Source organism: Ochotona curzoniae, unplaced genomic scaffold (genome assembly GCF_017591425.1).
Source record: "Ochotona curzoniae isolate NIBS_2020 unplaced genomic scaffold, NIBS_Ocur_1.0 contig_2692, whole genome shotgun sequence".
Classification (NCBI taxonomy): domain Eukaryota; kingdom Metazoa; phylum Chordata; class Mammalia; order Lagomorpha; family Ochotonidae; genus Ochotona; species Ochotona curzoniae.
The window spans coordinates 18,584,693-18,605,433 of NW_024465556.1; the positions used below are offsets into that span (position 1 = coordinate 18,584,693).

General features: G+C 39.4%; 1 protein-coding gene across 15 annotated transcripts in view; it reads left to right on the top strand.

The window, feature by feature from the left end:
- KAT6B (lysine acetyltransferase 6B) overlaps positions 1-20,741 on the top strand; it is a 166,454-nt gene that overhangs the window by 57,951 nt on the left and 87,762 nt on the right. The gene's annotated exons all lie outside the window — the stretch shown is intronic.

Consider the following 20,741-nt stretch of genomic DNA (forward strand, 5'->3'; position numbering starts at 1 on the left):
TGCTGGAGTCCTTAATAGGTTCAGTGCCTCTTAGATCCTTTCAGCTCTGTTTTTGTTGTTAACAGACTTGCTCCTTTGCACAGACTCTAGGTAGCTCGGTCTGAATGTCTCCAGTCATCATTTTATTGTGCCATGTCGAAGCTGTACTTTCCAGAATAGGAATCTATGGACAAGAAAGTATTTTGTCTGAAATAAAGATTTGTTATGGGGGGGCAAATATCATGTCTCGCCAATACAAATGGTTATGAAAGTACCATATGTTTATTGGAAGAAATTAGAAAACAAGAAAAAGAATTGAAATAATTAAACGTTCTTGTAATCTCACTATTCAAATACTAGCCATGTTATATTTCCTATAATGTACGTTTTTGTTGGCTCAGTAAAATTGTATTTACGTTCAATATTCCCAAAATCCAGAATCATAGCAGAATAGCATTGTTTAAGATCCTCATTCTGTTTCATATCAAGTTATCAGTGATTCTTTTAGAAATACTCTGGCTAGGAGACATATTTTAAAAATTACATTTGGTGTAAATATTTTATTAATTCTTGACCTTTGACTGATATTGAGTGTGGCATCATTAATCACTTTATGTTATTTTTCTCTTTGGCTTGCATTATTTATCAGTTCCTTTGAAAGGAATTAAAATTATTTCCATCTTTCACCGTACTTAATGTGGTATCCCATTAAGTAGAGGTTTAACAAATATTTGGTCTATGCTGTTTGCTTATATTTTGTGATACTTGATTTTTGTGACTGCACAAAATACACGAATAGGGTTCCAGTTCAGAAGCAGTAGACAGTAACATCGTGTAGCACTAAGGAAGTAAGCAAAGAACAGGGAAATGTCCAGATCACTGTAAAGCTAATGATGATTTCAATAACATGTGTAGTGTTTGAGGTGCCTCCTCTAAGAAAGGGGCTGACTCTTCTTAGGAACCTGCCCAGTGTGTCATTCGTTGCCTTATTGGATTTGCTCCATTCTGGTGTTTTTGGCAGAATTCTAAGACACAATTACCCTTGCCTTTGTGTAGTCCCTTCCTGTGTGAGTGTGGATGAAACCTGTGACTGTGTTGAGCTAGCACTTGTAATTACTTTGATTGGCACATGATATCATTGGGAAGAGTTTTTCCAGCTGGTGGGAAGAAAGGGAGAATTGAAGCCAAACTAGAACTTCTTTCAGTGTGTTGTTACTGAGAAAGTGGCAGAGACCATATACCAAGGCGTGTAAATAGCTTCTAGAAACTTGAGTATGGACCCCAACTGACAGCCAGCCAAGTAATGGAGACCTCTGACCTATAGCTACTGGGAACTGAATTCTGACAACAACCTAGTTGAACTTGAAAGTGGATTTGTTCTAAAAACCTTCAGATATGATCAAAGCCTGGCTAACACCTTGATTTTGGCTCTCTGAGACCCTAAGCAAACTCAGCTGTCTGCCTGGAGTTTCATCTACAGAACTGTGAGCTAGTTGTTGTTTTAAGCTTCTTTTTGTGGCAACAGAAAAGTAACATTGTACAGGGTCTGGCTAATTCTCAACTTTGTCAGATTTTTAACTTGATTTTCTCCGGATATCAAAGAGCTCTCCCAGGGGCAGACTCACATTACTGTAGCTAACAAAACTGGTTATGGAGTCAGGAAGCCAGTCTTTTTGTTTATTTGCTTGAGAAGTAATTGTCCCACAAACTGAGATGCTCTTGGTTTGGATGCTCAGCACGTTATGTTGCTGAAGGCAAACCTGTGCAGGTTAGCCAAGTTTGTATTAGTGAACTTGGCATTTAAACCATGCAAATTAGACGAGTGCAGCTTCTAACAGCATCTAACACCTGTCTCATGGGGTAAGGCTGGCTGTGGATGGAATGGACTTCCCTGTGTCCTGAAGAGTGGTCATGGGGGTGCTTACCAGCCTCGTTGAAGCTCACTGTGGTCAGCAAACAACCACAACAGAATAACTGAAAACATTTTTTTTTTAATGAGCCTGGACTCACTGGCTTGTAATCTTAAAAAGTGTCCATCCAGCTGTGGTCTCATTTGAAGCTGAAAGTCCCCTCCCTCGGTGGCTGGTGGCAAAATTCAGTGCCTTGTGTTGTAGTCCTGAGATCCTCTGATCCCAGAGGTTACCGTGCCATTTGATCTCCTCTGCAGCCATACATGTTGCTGCTTTGTAGTCATATGAATAATCCCTTGTACACTTCCAACCTTTGATCCTTTAAAATCTGAATCTTTCAATGATCTGGGGGAGGGGATTATACAGTTGGTACATGCTAGGGCCAGCATCTTGGAGATTGTCTTAGCGTTTTCTGCTTAGTACACTTAGCTTATACTGTGTAAGTGCTATTTCTTGTGATTTTTTTTTAAAGTGTGTTAATAATCTAGTGTTACCTGGAAGTCTAGGTTTAGACTATTTCACAAAGTAGTTACATAGGTCTACTCACATTTAGTATGTGTTGATTTAAAACTGTAAAGTTGTGGGACTGGCACTGTAGTGTAGTGGGTAAATCTTCTGCTGTAATACTGTCATCCTATGCGTACACTGGTTCAAGTCCTGGTCCTTCATTTCTCATCCACTTCCCCTCTACTGTGCCTGGAAAAGCAGCAGAAGATGGACCCCTGTACCCATTTGGAAGACCTAGAGCTATGGCCTCCATCCTCATCTGTGATAATCGTTTGGGGAATGAATTAGTGATTGAAAGAAAGGTCTCTCTCTCTCCCAACCTACCTTTCAAATAAATAAAATTAAAAATTTAATATAAATTTATAAGGATTTTGTTTCTTCTCTTTTTGACTTGTAGTAGTTAGGATTGGGATATGGAGAAATTTCTTCACTGTCATTTCAAGGTCACAGTGTAACCTCTGTTTATAGTTTTGTTGTCTAAGGATTTTAGATTATGAGAGCAATTCCACCTTAAGTGAAACTTCAGAGTTCTTGACTTAAAATTGCATTTACTAGATAGAGAAACTAAGGAGAGAAAATGAGTTGCTTGTAACTTAAATTATGAAGGAATGTATTTGTTCTTAAATGTGTGTTTACTACATTCTTTCAATATGATGACTAACAGTAAAAAGCATAGTCTAAAATTAAATAAATGAAGAAAAAAAAATCCCTGTTGTGAGAATTTTGACAGCACATGAAAACATAGATGTCCTTGCCCATTAAAACCAAGAAACTCAAAATGTGTTCGTGCAGTAGATTTTTATGGTTGCCTGTCCATGTGAGAGATCATTGCCTCAGGCCAAAGTGACTAGGTGTGTGGCAGACTTAACCTGCCTATTCTCTGGGGAAACTGTCAAATGTGGGCAATAAATTAATAAGTAAAAAGTGTCTGTTAGCTGTAGGCAGTCCACTGTCGGTTGATTGATGGAAGAGGTGGGAGGTTACTAATGAAAGGTGACGTCCAGCACCAGCTGTCGACTCTCAGCTAAGCCCGAGCGAGGGTTTCTGCTGCCTCGCACTCATTTTCCTTGGTTGGTGATAGCTAGCAGGCTAAACATGCAAACTTGGGAATCAGGCTGCCCAGCGTCGATCCACGTTTCTCTGTTGCACTCAGTCTCCTATGAACCTCTGTTGTCCTCTGTAAAATGAAGGTGAAAGGGCGGCTGTGTAAAACATTTAATACAATGTTGAGCGGAGTGGTGGACCATGGAGAATGAGGCCAAAGTGGGAACTGGCAGCCCCTAGCACCCTGGATTTGAAATTATTTAGAATTGTCAGTGCAGGGTGATAATAAAGAGCCGAGTGTCTCTTAGCTGGTTTGTTACTATTTTAAAAATTTCCACAGTTTTACCATTTGCTTGTGTTCTTCCATCTATTTCTTGAGATGCCACCATGCTGTTTGTGGCAGCTCAGAGCCGTCTGCTGTCATTGCTCTTCTCACATTTGAGCTGTGATGTATATTTTCATTACAAGGATGATAGGTGGACACGCTCTGTTGACCTTGCGATGAGGATTAAGTAGACAAAAATGGTTTCAATATGGTTTATAAGCAATATTCAAATGTAGCATAATCTGATCTGAAAATGGAAAAAAATGGAGCAACAATTGATGAATAATTTTTACAAACAAAAGGGATTTTTTTGCTGTTATGAATCCTAAACACTATAATTTTTTTGCAGATTTATTTATTCTTATTGGAAAGTCAGATATACAGAGAGGAGGAGAGACAGAGAGGAAGATCTTCCGTCCGATGGTTCACTCCCCAAGTGGCCACAACGGCTGGAGTGGAGCTGATCCGAAGCCAGGAGCCAGGATCTTCCTCCAGGTCTCCCATGCGGATGCAGGGCCCCAAGGCACTGGGCTGTCCTCAACTGCTTTCCCAGGCCACAGGCGGGGAGCTGGATGGGAAGTGAGGTTGCTAGAATATGAAACCGGAGCCCATATGGGATCTCAGTGCGTTCAAGGCGAGGACTTTAGTCACTAGGCCACTGTGCCAGGCCCCTAAATACAATAATTTCAAATATTTGTTCATTTAAGCTAAGTGGATTTTGATGGTTTTGCCTGGTTCTTTCTATAGTGAGTAGAAAAGGTAGGTCTATTTAAAGGAATGTATCTTGGTATAGGACAGGAAGAATTCAGAAAGTCAAGAAATTGACCAATTCCACATCTTAATTTGAAACTACCTGTTTTCCTACTTTGATCTTCAAAGTACAAAGACTAGAGTAGGCAAGTATCTGTGTAAACTTGAACTTGGAAATTAGGGTGCTTTGGTTTTGGCTTCAGCCACTTTTCCTGACTCATTACTCCCAGACTCCCTGTCCTAGCTGCATGTGTTATCTGTTGCTCCTGCTCAGCCGGTTCTGGGTTTTCGCCCGTTGAAAGACCTCCCCTGTGTCTCTCCCCAGTGGCCCATCCTATACCTCCCGGATCAGTTTGATTTAAACCCCGCTTAGCTTAGTGAAACCTTCCCATCTATAGGTCCATTTAGTGCTTTCCTCGGTGGTGCTGCACATGCTTCCAGTAAGTTTGTGCACTTGCCTGTAGGTCTCACTGTTTGTTTCAGATTCCACTGTATTCAGTGCTTGGGTTCTATGGAGAGTAAAAATGGTCTTTTCTTGTCTTCCTGAGTTTCAGTTGTCCCATTTTTTTTTTCAAGATGCATTCCTTCAATCTACTTGTCTTCCCTACACTTACTAATGCTAGGGTCAATCAAAGCTAACCGAATTTGCTTAAATTTAAGGTTCAAGAGCTTGAAGGGCATTAAATAATGATTTATTCATTTTACTTAATAATCAGACTCACACACACGTACCTGGAAAGACAGAGAGCTCGTTCATTGCTGGGTCACTCTCCAAATGGTTAGTACAGCCAAAGCTGGACCAGTCAGATGCTAAGAGCCAGTAATTCCATCAGGACCTCCAATGTTGATGGCAGGGGCCCAAGTACTTGGGCCATTCTCTGTTGTTTTCCTAAGTCATCAGAAGGGAACTGAATCAGAAGTGAACCAGCTAGGACACGAACCAGTGTCCGTATGGTTGCCAGCATTGCAGGTAGAGGATTAGTTGGCTGAAACACGATGCAGTCCCAAGAAGGGCATTTTTGAAGAATCTTACTTAGTCTAGAAATCTGTTCATGGAGGACTATGCCATTGTCTTCAAACTCCCAGTTCTTGATTGGCTCAGGATGTTTTTCAGAGATGCATATGTCTTCGTGGTGAGCCTAAACCTATTTCTGGTGCTTTCCAGTACAGTCACACTGTTCAAGTCCATCATTTGATTCGTGAAGGTTTAACCAGTGTGCAATATTGTGAAAGTTACTTGTTTGAACCTTATGAAACAACTGATAATTGACTATTTTTAATCTTTAAAAATGGCAGTTTTTTTGTAGATCAACCTTATAAATTCTTCCTGATTCTCTGCTTCTTCAGGGTCTGTATTTTCCTAGTTCTAACAGGTTCCTATTAGTAAAATCCTGATGTAATTTTTAGGTTTTTTTGGTTTTATTGTTTACATGTATATATATATTTATTATGTTATTTTTACTCTGCGAGGCCCCTGGGACTTGGCCTACTACTGTTCAAATTTTGGCTTTGCATAAATCAACTTTGAATCATATTCCTATTTCTCTTCTATTTGGTCCCTGAAACAAAGCTATTTAGTCACAAAACCTTAAGTCTACAGTGTACATGTGAAGAGATCAGAGGTTTTGGACCCTGCACCCACATGGGAGACCTGGAGGAAGATCCTGGCTCCTGGCTTCGGATTGGCTCCGCTCCAGCCGTTGTGGCCATTTGGGGAGTGAACCATCGGACGGAAGATCTTCCTCTCTGTGTATCTGGCTTTCCATTAAAAATAAATAAATCTGCAAAAAAAAAAAAAAAACAGTTTCCTGTTGCCATTGATCGGATTGTTTAATGAACTGCAAAAAGAATGGATCTAACTGTAAATGTCAGTTATATGTTGCAGGACATAACTAAATGTCAGTTGAAGTGTCTCTTGAATTTGGGGCTTGAAGTAAGGGAAAACGGGTTTGATTAGTTGAAAGGAGGAGGTTCGATTAAACAACATCTTTTTTTATGGTGTGTCGCTCTACAGATAATCCTTTGTTAAACCCGAAGCTTCCCCTGATAAGCTTTGAAATAGATTTTAAGCTACTCTTGTAAATGCCTAGTGCTTCTATAGTGTACAAAGATTGAGTTAGATTTGGATCTTGTTAAGAACATTATCTAATGTTAGTCCAGCAAGACGTGCAGTTGAGATATTTGTTCTTTTGTGAAATGTACAAAGCGGAACGAAAACCTTCCATGTCCACCGCCTGCTGCGGATAGGCTTCCAGAGAGTCAGGGCAACCTGACCTGCCAGCAGTCTGTCACCTGGAGCTTCTGTAGCAAAAGGCTGTGTCTGCCGCCATCTCTGTAGACCTGTCCTCAAGCTGGCCCAGGCCTCAAGTGCTGTTTATTGAGCAGCTCTCTAGCATCTTGTTCACCCAATGTATCACTGTGCCTCATTACTGTCTCAAAGAGTATATAATTAGTTAATCCCAAATTAAAAGTCCTGTGATAGAAAACAGATTTTGCTGTTCTCACTAAATATAAGAAAATAAAAATCTTATTGAAATGAATTGTTTTATATGCAAGAATTGTTAATGTGAGTTGCTTTCAACATAATTTTTCCAGCATTAGATACTTAGAAATAATATGGATTTAGTTAATTTAATATCACATTTAATTCTTATTTACTGCAAAGGCTAGAACAATTTATTTCTTCTGGAAAATTTAGGATCCTAATGAGTAAGGGACCTCATCCAAAATTTGCAAGTTTTTCAAGCAGCTGGCCCAAGAAATTAGGAATTTCTCTAACAATGGGCCCTCTTTCTTTGAATTCCACAGTTTAAAAGGTCTCTGGTCATTAAAATATGATTCCAGTGTACACTCAGTGCAAATTTGTTTTTTACTCTGTTTTCAAATATTAGTTTATAATGTTTCCATAAAGGCAAAGAATGTTTTTTAAGAAGTTGTATTTATTTGAAAGGGGAGAGCAAGAGAGACAGACAGACAGAATGAGAATATCTTCCATCTGTTGGTTAATTTCCCAAATGACCATATGGCCAAAGTTGGAGCTTCTTCAAAATTAGGAGGCCCTGGACCAAGAGCTTCTTCCAGATCTTGTACCATCTTCTGTTGCTTTCCCAGGCACATTAGCAGGAAGCTAGATTGTAATTAGAGCTGCCAAAACAAAAATCAGTTTCCGGTTGGGATGCCATTATCATAGATAGAGGCCTGATATTCCACACCTCAACCTTGGCCCCTACAAAATATATTAAAATGCAGTTTTTCATTACAGCTTGCTCTTTTACATTGGCAAATGTTTTTCATAGTGGTAATCATAATGGTAAACTATTATGTTATGCAGCTTTGAAAGAATCAGTTATTTGTTTTCGTTTTTAAAAAATTGTTTGCTTATTTGAAAGGCAAAATTACAGACAGAAGGATAAAGTGAGGGAGAGATTTTCTATTTATTGATTCACTCCCAAAATAGCTGCAGTGACCAGGGCTGGGCCAGGCTGGTGCCAGGAGCCAAGAGCTTCTTTTGAGTCTCCCAGGAGGGAGTGACTGAACAAAGGGGAGATTTTCCAAACTTTGGTGATGTCTCTTCTCTGTTCATAAGTTTGCTTTTATCCCCCAAAGATGCACACACACACGCACGCACACACACACACACACACACACTTCTTTTTTAATGACCGTATTTCTTTTTTCTTTTTTTTCTTTAATTGTTGCTCTACCCTGAGTTGGAGTAACTCCAGTTAAATTAACCATTGAAACTCTGGATGTAAGATGATGTCTAAAGATTTATTTCTACAGAAGAAATTATTTTTAAGTTGCTTGGAAGTATAAAATTATGGTAATGTAAACATTCGTATGATTCCTTCTGAGATAGATTTGCTGTGGATTTGATTTTATTTCATTATGGCCTTAAGATTAAGTGGTTTCTTAATATATATGGGTCACTGTGGTATAAATGCATTTAAGTACTAGATTTTTAAAGATTATAGTTCCCAAATGTAAATTGTCCTTTGCTGATTTTTGTGCATCTGCAATAGAGTAACCACTGAGTAAGAAGTGTATCATTGGCTCAGAGGCTTGGGACCCTGCACCCACAAGGCAGACTCGGAAAAGGCTCTGGGCTCCTGGCTTTGGGTCGGCTGAGCTCCAGCTGTTGCGGCTGCTTGGGGAGTGAATCAACGGACTTTCCAATAAAAACTTAAGAAGATAAATCTTTAAAAACCAAAAAGAAGTATATGACTTAGGGAGTTGTAGTTATGCTTTTCATTTTTTGTCTTTAATTAACATGCTGTGACTACCTTATATGTAAGAAATAGATCTGTCTCACACCAAGCTCATTGCTTTGGGTGGGTATTCTATTAAAACAGGAAGGCAGCACCCTCATAACTCTCCCTCAACATCAGCTCTTTTATATTTTTGGCAATTCTCTAGTGGCTGCCTGAACTATTGGTTGTCAGACTAACCTGATTTGTTTCACTTGTAAACAACAAGCATGAGCCACTGTCGATTTTTGTGGCAGCTCAGTTGCTTAGAGCAAGGTGCTAATGAGGTGTGGGTCATGGGTCCAGGCTCTGAGTGGGTTGGTAAGCTTTGCTGTGGCCCTTGGTCACAGACCCTGACACCTCCTTGCAGCTGTCTTGTGGATGTATCTATGTGTGTATGCCATGGCTCATTATGGGGACGTGGCAGGCGGTGTAGATAAGACAAGGCAAATCTATCATCTCTGCCAGTAAAGGCAACTCCTACTGATAGGTCAGTAACCTTTTCATTGGGAGAACGGCACATTAGTATTAGCTTCTGTGGACATGTCTAGCTGAGTCTTTTTTTTTATGATAGCTCATGCAACTGGATGGGTTGACTGAAACAAGCTTAGACTATTGCTTATATTTGAAAGCATGTTTCAGTACAGGATGCCTATTTTAGTTTGTGAAAAATCGTTGCTTTCATAACTAAAATAGAAAAGGGAGCTTTAGAATTTAAATTTGGTAACATACTAGGGGGGGAAAAAAAAAGACCTGCAAAATTCATGTTTAGGACCAAATGTGATGGTTCAGTGACTAAATCCTCACCTTGCATCCACTGCAATTCCATAAGGGCACTGGTTCAGATTCCAGCTGCTCCACTTCCCTTCCAGCTTCCTGCTTGTAGCCTGAGAAGACAGTAGAGGATGGCACAAAGCCTAGGGATCCTGCACCTGTTTGAGAGACCGGTAAGAAGCTCCTGGCTCCTGGCTTTGGATTGGCTCAGCTCCGGCCATTGTGACCAGTTAGGGAGTGAAACAGTGGACAGAGTATCTTTCCCTCTGTCTCTGCTTCTCTCCATTAAAATCTGCCTTTCCAATAAAAATAAATGAATCTTTTTTAAAAACACAAACCAAACAAAATCAAATAGGAGGGCAGTATGACTGGAGTGTAGTCGGAGGGGAAAGTATGGAAAGACGTGACAAGAGGGAGGAAGGCCACAGCTCTTGCCCTCCTCAGGACTCTAGTTTTGCTAGGAGAGAGATGAGAAGCCTTTGCAGTGTTTTCAGCTGAAGAGGCACATGATTTGACTTTGAGTTACCATTTTTACAAGATGTTTCCAACTTTTGTGTTCAGAACAAACTTTAGGACAATGCCAAGGAGACATCTAGGAGGGTATTTCTATAAATGAAGCAAGAGATGCAATTGCTTAGACCACAGGTGATGGTAGAGTGTGGGAAGTTGGCAGATTCTGTACGTATTTTGAAATCCAAGATCAACCAAGATAGTAAATGGAGATGAGAGAGAAGCAATTAAACATGTTAGACAGTAGATTGTACTTTTAAATTTCTAAACATTTTATCTGTTATTTAAATTAGTCTACTTCCCTGGTCCAGTTAAAACATGGTAACTTGTTTTTACTCCGAATACTGTAGATTTCCTGGAATTCTTTAAAAACTATAAATGAAGTAGTCATAACCCAACTGCTTTTACTTAAAAAAAATTTTTTTTACTTCCTTCATAAGCAGTTGGCTTCCAAATAGCAATGTGCGATGCCAGTTCGTTGACTAATTGGGTTAGAGGTTAATAACAAAGCATTCTTATAACATCAACGGGAGTGGTGTTTCCAAATGAGAACTTATACTAGGCAAAGATTCAAAAAATGTGAGTAACTAAAAGTCATGTTAATGTAAGCCAAGTGAATATTGGGAATTTTAGCTTTGAGAGGCAGGAACTTTAACCCTACAAGTAATTATCTTAGTCAGGCATTCCTTAGGTGGTTGGGCTTTAAAACGGAAAGGTTTACCATCAAAATTCACTACAAGAAATTGACCAACTTGTTAAAACTGGAAATTGGGTGGCTTCTTTCTTTCTATACTGATTGAATATGCCCCCCTTTGCCAGAAAAGGGAGGAGTTTTTCCACTTTGCCGCCAAAAGAACACATAGGCCAATTAAGCATTTTTCACAGTTGTGATTAAAGCACTTGATGGGATCAAGCAGTTTGCTCTTGTGTTTCCCCCCACCTCCTCTAAGTTTTGTTCCAATTTAGCTTTTGGAGCATAAGCTGGAATTTATAGGATGTAAAGATCTTTTAGCCTCTCTATACAGACCAAAATGTGAGAGAATCATTCTATACTTATCCTCCCATCTGTCCCTCCTCTTCTTTTTCAGTAAGGAGAATTTCCCAAGCAGGTCTAGGTCTGTTCTCATTCCAGTCTTTCTTTATAGTAATGTTTCCTTTCCATAATCCTCACAAAGGCATCGGTAATCACAGGGGTTGGCAAAGAACTAAGTGTTGTATGAAATGTAACTGAAAATTGAGTTACTTCATTGCTTAAAGTTTCTTCACAGAAGAGTATAGATTCTGTTTGGTGACTGTTGTAAAAGCAAATTATTAAAGGAGTGGAAACTGTATACAGGTAGACAGGTTAGAAGGATAAGTAAACTGGATTCTTATGTTTTTAAATCTCTTTAAGTCTCAGTCTTTAAATCTCAGTAAGTCTTAGAATACTCATTGCAGACTACAACATTGAATTTTGCTTGTCATTCTATTCTGCTAGACTGAGAATTCTTTTATATCTGTGGCTGATATACATGGGGGACGGGGAGCCAGTGAACAAGGAAGCACATAGACAACAACATCATTATAATGCTGTTGCATGGAGGGCACAGTAAGTGTGTAACCTATTTATATGTAGATAGACCCAGCATGTATAGCTGTGTATCTTGTGAGTGCTCAATTAGTAATTGTTGAATGCTGAAATTCACTTAAGTAGACACTTTTCAATTAGTCACTTTTTATTGTTTTGAGAAAAAAAGCCATGCATATGATCGTATTACCTATGGAACAAAGTGCAGATGACTTACTTTATGTATTTGCTGACTGATTTAGACATTTAATTATTTTTTTTTTTAAGAGAGGCAGAGAGCTCTCCCATCTAGTGATTCATTCCCGAATACCTGAGAACTGGGAACTCAGTTCAGGTGTCCCTTGTAGGTGGTTGTCACCAGAGTGCCAGCACTGCTGCCTTCCAGGGACTACATTAGCAGGAACTTGGGGTTGGGAGTGCAACTGAAATGTTAACCCAGGTGTTCTGATGGGGCCTTTGGGCAGCCTCTTCACCCAGTGCTGGGCTAATCTGAGGCCAGGAGCCAGGAGCTTCATACAGGTCTCCTCTGTGCATACAAGGAGCCAAGGACTTGAGCTATGCTCTGCTGTCTTCTCAGGCACGTTAACAAGGAGCTGGATTGGAAGTGGAACAGCCAGGACTCAAACCAGTACCCGTAAGGATTACCAGTGCTGTAATTGGAAACTTAACTTGCTAAGCCACATCTCCAAGCTCCTGGTTTGCCATTTGCCATGGAGGCATGACACAGAGATGTATTTAGTGAGTGGATGCATCCATTTAGGTTCCATCTTCGTATTTTTCTGTCAGAAAGAACAGTTTGCATCAGTTTCAATTGCTAGTAGGGAGTCTGGATTTTTTTGTATGTACCCTGAAATTTGCTCATTTAAGTCATTTGTCATGTGAGCTCGACTTTTTGGTAAAAAAGAATCTGTAGGTTTCCTGTGTCGCTGTTAAACCCTTTTCTTGAAAAATTAAGACATCCAGTCAGCAAGTATTTATGAAACAGTGACCTTGGGCCAGCACATGTACATTTTTAAGTTTTTAGACAACAGTGGAGTAACCCTGGAATCATGCCTATGAAGATGACTTTGATAAGTACAAGATGGTGAGTTGAGCTTCTAGCCAAGAACTTTTGTTTTCCTTTGCTGCATATTTTTCACTCTTGTTATGTGGTAGGATTTAAGAATTTGAAATGTTCAGACAGTTTCTGACTGAGTAGCAGTCTGACCACTGTAGGGATTCGTTTAGTGACTTCAAATTATTAAACAAAAATTTGCAAAGCATTTTAGACTATATCCTGAGAAATGCTGTCATTAGGTGGTGGGGACTCGGGCCTCTATGTGTGACATACCTTTTGTGATCTCACGCCTGTCTGTACTGGAGATGGTTTTCCTCTTGGTGAACTTTAAAGTAACTGCTGTCTGGAATGAAATTAAGTTCTTGTACCTATCACTGATAGTTCAGTTTTCTACACAGAATGTCTGATACATTTTATGTGTCTGCCAAAAATATCCTGAAATACTGGCCGCCTGAGTTCTGGCTAATGTTTCAGGCGCTCTGTTTTGAAAACATTCCGTTTCTACCCTGTGCTACAGATGCTCTTGCATGCAGTGAAATCTGTGATAAATATTTTTCAGTGAACATAAAGTATTTTAAAAATAAACGAGTGACAGTATTATCATTAGTCACACATTGATGAGTGTCATCAGTATATTCATCATCATGTATAGAACCTAGTCCAAGATGCAATTCCTGTTTAGTGGTTTTATAGTCTAACTATCTGTGAAATGGTCATGTCAAAAAAACCTAAGGAACTAGCGGTTGGATAAATTGTTTGTAATTATGATTAATAACCTGTTATGGGCAATTAAAGCGGAAATATATATGGCTCCTAGTGGGCTGCTGGTTTTAGATATGAGTGTTCACATGAAATAAAATAATCTTTATTATGATACAACCTGGGCTTAGTTCTTACCTATGTGTTAGCTCATTGAGGAAGAAGTCATCAAAGTAGGTGATATATATCATTCTTTATGGCAGTAATATTTAGGTAGTACAGTAAGTCATTGGATGATTATATTATCTTAAAGATGATTGTTTTCCCAGATTAAATTATCCTTATGGAATTTATGCTTTTTTATTTTTTAAAAATTTATTTTTACTTCATCTCAAAACGAGAAAAGAGAGTTCAGATTTTCCATCTGATGGTTTATTCCCCAAATGCCGCAATGACTGGGACAGGGCCAAGGTGAAGCTAGGAGGCAGGAACTCAGTTCCAATGTCCCATGTGGGTGACAGACACTGAATTACTGGAACCATGTCTGCTATTTCCTAGGGTCTGCGGGAAGCTTGAATCAGGGAGCAGAGCTGCGTCATCAAATCCAGGGCACTCTGATGGGGTGATCCTAGCAGATTTCTTGACTGCCGTGGATTTTTTAATCCTTTTTTCTCAATAATTATTGTGATCTCAGTTTCGTGAGATCGCAAGACAATTTGAATGCAGAATTCTTGTGGATTGTAATTTCCTCCCCAATCTTGCGTGGTTATATTTCACTATTAATCAAATCTGTCTAAAAACATTCAACCAAGTGTCTATAGAGACTGCAACTCTTTTTGTGCTTGTAATTTATTTGATGTTGAACAGCAGCATTTAATTAATGTGCTTAGTTGCAGAAACAGGCACGACTGACATACATAGATTTGAGAACAAACACAATTAAGCACAGAACTGAACAGGTGGAAGCAGAAGTGCTTCGGTGTTTTAAGCAATAGCTTATTAATGGCCAGGATTGGACTCTCTGTGAGGAAATAAAGACGCTGTTCTGTAGTGGCATTTAAAAAAAAAAATTGTAAAAATTGCTCTCCATCTGAAGGAGCTTCCTTCTTTTATTGTGCATGAGCCCTTCCCAAGTCCACGCATTTTTATCACCACCTGTACCTTTTGCTTCTGTGACTTGTTCCTGACTGAAATATTTCTCTTCATCTTAAACATTGCATCAGATCTCAGTCTCTGTATAGAAATTGTGGAGATCACCTTGATCCAACTTTTAAAGTCCTATTGATATTTTATTTTCTCTGTATGGGTTTAGTAAAACACAAATTTAAAAAATGACTTTCTGATCAAGTTAATGTCCTATCATAAGAAATTGCCAAAGGGGCGGTGTGGCCTATTGGCTAAAGTCCTTACGTTGAACGTGCCAGGATCCCATATGGGCTCAGGTTCTAATCCTGGCAGCTCCACTTCCCATCCAGCTCCCTGCTTGTGGCCTGGGAAGGCAGTCCAGGACGGCCCAAATTCTTGGGACCCTGCCCCTGCATGGGAGACCTGTTCCTGGTACCCGGCTTCGGATTGGCACAGTACCAGCTGTTGAGGTCACTTGGGGAGTGAATCATCGGACAAAAGATCTTCCTCTCTGTCTCTCCTCCTCTCTGTATATGCGACTTTGTAATAAAAAGAAATATCTTGAAAAAAAATTGCCAAAGAAAATAAGATTTATGTATTCATTCGAAAGTCAGGAAGAGAGAGAGAGAAACCATCAGCCACTTCCAAATGACAGGAATAGTCAGGTCTGGACCAGATCAAATCAGGAGCCAGCAACTCTCTTCTGGGCCCACACATGGATGGCAGGGGTCCAAATATTTGGACCATTTTCCACTGCCTTCTCAGGTGCATCAGTAGGGAGCCAGATGAGCAGTGCAGCAGCCGGTGCTCCCATACACGATGCCAGCGTCACAGGTGGTGCTTAACTTGCTGTGCCAGGATAATTCTACAGATACCTAAATACACTATCAAAGGAAGAAGTATGTTGGTAGGGCTCTATTGTCTTAACATATTTTATTGAATTATGTAATACTCTCCCCCTTTCATCACTTATAAACTCTCCAAAGTGTGAGTCACACACTCTCATTACTTGTCATTTGTGTCATAATAGTCTTTGTACACTGAAGTAAATATGAAGTGTTCAAAAAATGATGGGTTGGCAAAAATATCTACATCCATTACTGGGATGACTTGTGCCTGCTAACATCTTTGTAGTAGTTACAACATACTATACACTTTCTTAAGGATGTGATAATCTCATGTAATTGTCACAATAGTCGTTATTCCCATTTTACAGATGGAGAAACTAAAACTTTGTGTGGAGATTTTTTGCTTACTGGGAATCCTTCAGAGAGCTCATGACAAAGTGAGAGAATGGGGGTAAGCATGGGATTGCCTGCTAGACAGTGAGAAAAATTCCTGCTTAGTGCACGAATCCTTTTATTTCTTACATGTGCCACCTGAGTGAGGACAGTGTATTTATCGAGCTTGCACATCTCATTGCTGGGCGCCACCAGGGATCTCTTTTTTTAGGATAGCTGTCCATCTGTTCTCCTCCAGGAGCTCCTGGATGCGTGCCACTGCCACTTGGCTGCTGGCTTCAAAAGAGCCTGAAACAGTGAGTTGCTCACACCAGGGAGAACAAACAGGCTCTTCTCCTTAAAGTGTTTGCGATTATCAGACCGTAATTAGAAATAGAGCCTTCTTTATACACATTGTGGCTCACAAGGAAAGGTTTTTCTGCTTACACAGTTTCTTTGCCTTGTTGTTTCATATGGTCATCAGGAAATAGGTCTATTGGCATAATCACCAGCTCTTGAATTGAGTGAGGAGAGCAGATTCCCCACCCCTCTCGGGTTTGCTGCACAGCTTGGGGTCACCCGCTGCCCTTTCTGAGCACTCAGTTTGTGTGTCATTGTAAGTTAAAGCTAGTGAGGCCATCTAACAGATGTTGCCTGTGAGAATCTTAGTACCTGCTATTAGTGCCTTAGGGGGGTGGGGAAAGACATAACCTAGAAATAAATAAGTCATCAGAGGAGACTATCAGTTTGTGTGTGTGTAATTTGGAGTTTGTTATCATTGTGAATGATGATATTGTTTGGGTGGTCTTAATGATGTTCAATTAGATGTTGGTCACTTTTGCTTTTTGTCTAATCATTTGGGATTTGAGTAAATGTTGGTTAATTCATGTGCCCCCACCTGCAAGGCAGAAGTTCAGCATTGATTAGACAGATGCCCTGGTTGTATGCTGTTGTTTAGGAAGTTGTAAAAAAAAAACTCCTAACGCTAAATCAATATGCTGCTAAAGTTCCTCTCCCCCCCCCCCCCAATAAATGTTTATGTTTTATTCCTTCAACTAAGTGAGAAAGATTGCTAGGGATTTCTGTGAGGTGACTGGTTCACAAAACTAGCTGTATCTCTAGAACGGTGTGCTCCTATGTTAACCACTCCAGGTGAGTGTAAATTATTCATGTGTATATCTTAGCTGAGGATAACTGGCTTAATAGAGGAGAAAGCATAATGGTTTGCATTGGAAAATTATCATCTTTAGTGACATGGGTAGAGAACTTTCCTCAGGGAATGTCTAAATTCTAATAAAGATTTCGAGGGATTTGAGACATTTATCCTCACAGTGTGAGAGTTAAAATATATCTACAGTCTAGGTATCTGAAATATGTACTGCCAAGCAGTTAGTGGTTCTGGCACCGGCAAGTTGAGTCACTAGGACATTTTCTGCTTTGACAGTTGTTTCTGACTCTGAATTCATGACAAATTCTGGTTAATTTTTTTTCCCACACATAGATATGCCCAGGATAATACCAGTGTTTATGAAATGATCAAGTTCACTACTTCAGAAGCTTCTGGGTTCTTTTTTTTTTTTTTCCTTCCCTTCCATGTAGCCTTTTGACCACGCCACCCTCTTCCTTATGTCTTCATGCTCACTTTTCCTATACTTTTGTGTCCCTGGAGCTGTTGTCCTGTGCATCATAATGAGTCACCTTCAGGCTCTGGATGAACTCATTCCTTCTCTTCTGCTTCAGTCATAACTGCCTTCTCTCTTGTTCCACTCAGATCTGGGTAACTGTTCATTTTTGTTTGTTTATTTGAAAGGTAGGGTAACACCATAGAGAAGGAAAATCAAGAGACAGCGTGTTCTTAGCGCCTCTTGGTTCTCTTCCCCACTGCCTTCAACATCTGGAGCTGGACCAGGTCAAAGCTGGGAGCCAAGAACTGCATCTAGGTTTCCCCAACAGCAATCAGGGAGTCAGATGCATGGCTATGGCCTGCTGTCTCTCAGGTGCATGAATGGGATATAGGCAGCCCACGCAGCACCTCGGCCTGTGGTACCACAATGCCCATCCTAGCTTCTCAACAGACTTACTTTCTTCTGTTCCAAGTAGTTTACAGCATCCCAGCTTTTTTAAAGTTCTTCTGAATTTAGTAGAATGTTGCTGCCAATATCTGTTTCCTGTGCCATGATAATAGACCTCCCTTGGCTTCTTCCTCTAATGTTCACCCCAGCTAATAACTCAACTCTGCTTCTCGTTTCTGCAATGAACCTGCCTCTTTGCTTAGTTTAATGACAGTGTCCTATCCCTGTTGTATTTACTGTTCCCAATTTGAGGTTGAAGTCACCTGCATGTGTTAGAATCTGAGATCTGTCCACTATTTAACCTGCTTGTGCTACAGTTTTCACCTTAGTAAAGCTGGGATAGTAATAGATACCTCATAGTGTTATTAAAATAATTTAAGCCTTTGACACAGTAGCATGCAACAAATATTAGCTATTATTTATTAACTGGGAGGGAGAGACTCAAGAGCATGCCCCTACATATATGTTTATTCCTACATACACAGAAATACATATACAGAGTCTTTAAGTTAATGGGAAATGTGTATTATGAAAGAACATACATATGGAGTTAAAATACTTTTGCACTGAGATGAACACCTTTAAACTCTGCTTTTCATAAATTTTTAATAAAAAGGCATTTATTTTAAAAGTTTTAAATTGTTATTTATTTGCGAAACAGCATGTGCATATGTGAGAGTGGGTTCCCATCTGCTGATTCTCTTTCTGAATGCTCACACCAGCAGTTATTGGGCTGGATTGAGTTGAGCTGAAGCCAAGAGATGTATATTCAGTTCACATCTGTGTGGGTAGTGGGCACTTGTCCCATCACTACTGTGTACTCCAGAGTTTGCATTGGTGGCAGCTGGAGTTTAGAAGTCAGAGTTGGTCAGTTACTCAGGTACTCTAAAACTGAGACCCAAATGTCCTATCCAGCAACATAACTGCTGGGCCAATGCCCACTTTCCCCTATCTCCATCCTCCCCTGAGTGTTTCAAAGTCCCTTTGTACATGTGTATTTGTGTGTATGTGCACATCAGCATGCACCTGTCTTTAGGAGAGTGAGTAAATACTTGTTTAAAAGATAAAAAACACAGAAAGGAACGATTTAGTAGAATGCTGACTAATGAGGCAAGAGTGTGAGTGCGTGCAAAAGCTGGGTCCCTGTGTCAGTTGTGTCTACATCCCTAGAAGGGCCTGGCATTACTGGTTTGGTCTTTGCTTAAGAACAGCAGAGTGCCATGTAGTTATATGGGTGTGTGCATTCTTTGGGTAATGATTGGGTGAGAGATAGGAAAATTTCAAAAGCTGGCACCTGCCTTCTCAACTACTGTAAGTAAGTGCATGGTAACTTAATAAAGAGGGAAGCGTGAAGGAAAATATCCTAAAAATGATCATGGCAGGCAACTGTTAGTCTAAATGTTACAAGCTTATGCATACCTCCTTTAACGCATAGTGTGTTTTTATTACAGTTACTCTATAGCATGAGTATCATTTAGTGGTTTTGTTTTTCCAGTTCTCTTGCTTGTATATATTCTGTTAAGTTATATAAACATGCTGAAGGAAATCCAGGTTTTATGTTGATGATTTATATTAAAAAGTGTTGACTGTAGATTTGGGGTATTACTTGCAAGTTAATCATTGATTCCTAACTTAGCAGAGTTGTTCAAGTAAAGTGTTTGTTTAGATTTAGAAAACAAATAATTTTAGAAAACAAAATGACATTAAAAAATAGGAAATATTTTAATATTCCTGTATTTGGTTGTGTATGTGTGTGTATATGCATGTGAATTTAATATTGGAGAATCCCGGAGTGTGTATGACTTGATTATACGTTTGTATAATGCCATTACTTAAATCTTCGAGGCCACTACTTCTGTAAGTATAAAAATTAATTTCTGTATTTTCATTTTACAACCTGTGTTATTTTAGGTAGTTTAATTAGTTGGTTTTGTAAAATTAAATTGTTAGAGACATTATGAGGGATGTCATGAAAACTCAGGAGGTGAGCAGAGTTTCATTTTTTCGTGTTTATAGCTTCTATTTTTTTCTCAAGTGTAGATTTATTCCTGGTGATACAAAGTGATGTTTTCTTTGGCAGCCACTATAAGCAAGTCTATGTGGAATTATGTAATGTCTGAAAAGTTATATTCATGATTAATTGGCCTATCCTAGAATGGCATTTGTGTATGTGGAATAAGTCGATCATGCTTTTATTTGGCAGTGAGTTAAAGAGCCCCTGCTCAGATTAAGTTACTCTATAGCTCATTTTGTCTGAGAATTTCATGTTTAGCTTCATGTTTTAAAAAGTGTAAAATGTAGCACTGAAGCCAAATATGTTGGAATTTGTATTGTAACCCCAGTTTTTTGGTAACTTCAAATGCGAGCTGTTCTGAGGATCATACCTTTGTTAGGAAAGAGCCACAAGATTTAAAACAGCAGCTTCATTATCACAATAGCTCTGAAAACTCAGTGGCTGTTTATTGAGCCAGTCATCACCCAAGGGTGGACTGTCCATTTTGTCAAATATTAGTGTAACAACAGTCTTCTAGATCTTTGCCCCAACAGATCAGATGCGATGAGTTATTTATTTATTTATCTTAACTGAAATTTACAGAACCTAGAAAGGAAGGCCTTTAAACAATTGCTTCCTCCTTTTTGGCAGCTTGAGACATGATGACATCTGTTACAATACTAGGACAGTTGGTCCTGGGTTTCCAGGGGTTTCCTGGGGGTTTTTGTGAGTCCTGCATCTGGACATCTAACCAACTGCACATTGAAAATATTTGGGGAAAAGCTGTGTCTGGAGTGAATATGTATACACTTTCTTTCCCTTGTCACTGTTCCTTCATAAATACAGTGTAACTATTTGCATAACATTTTCATTGTATTAGGTATTACAAATAATCTAGAGATGATTTAAACCATATATGAGGATGTGTGTGGGTTATGTACATATATTACATCTTTATATGG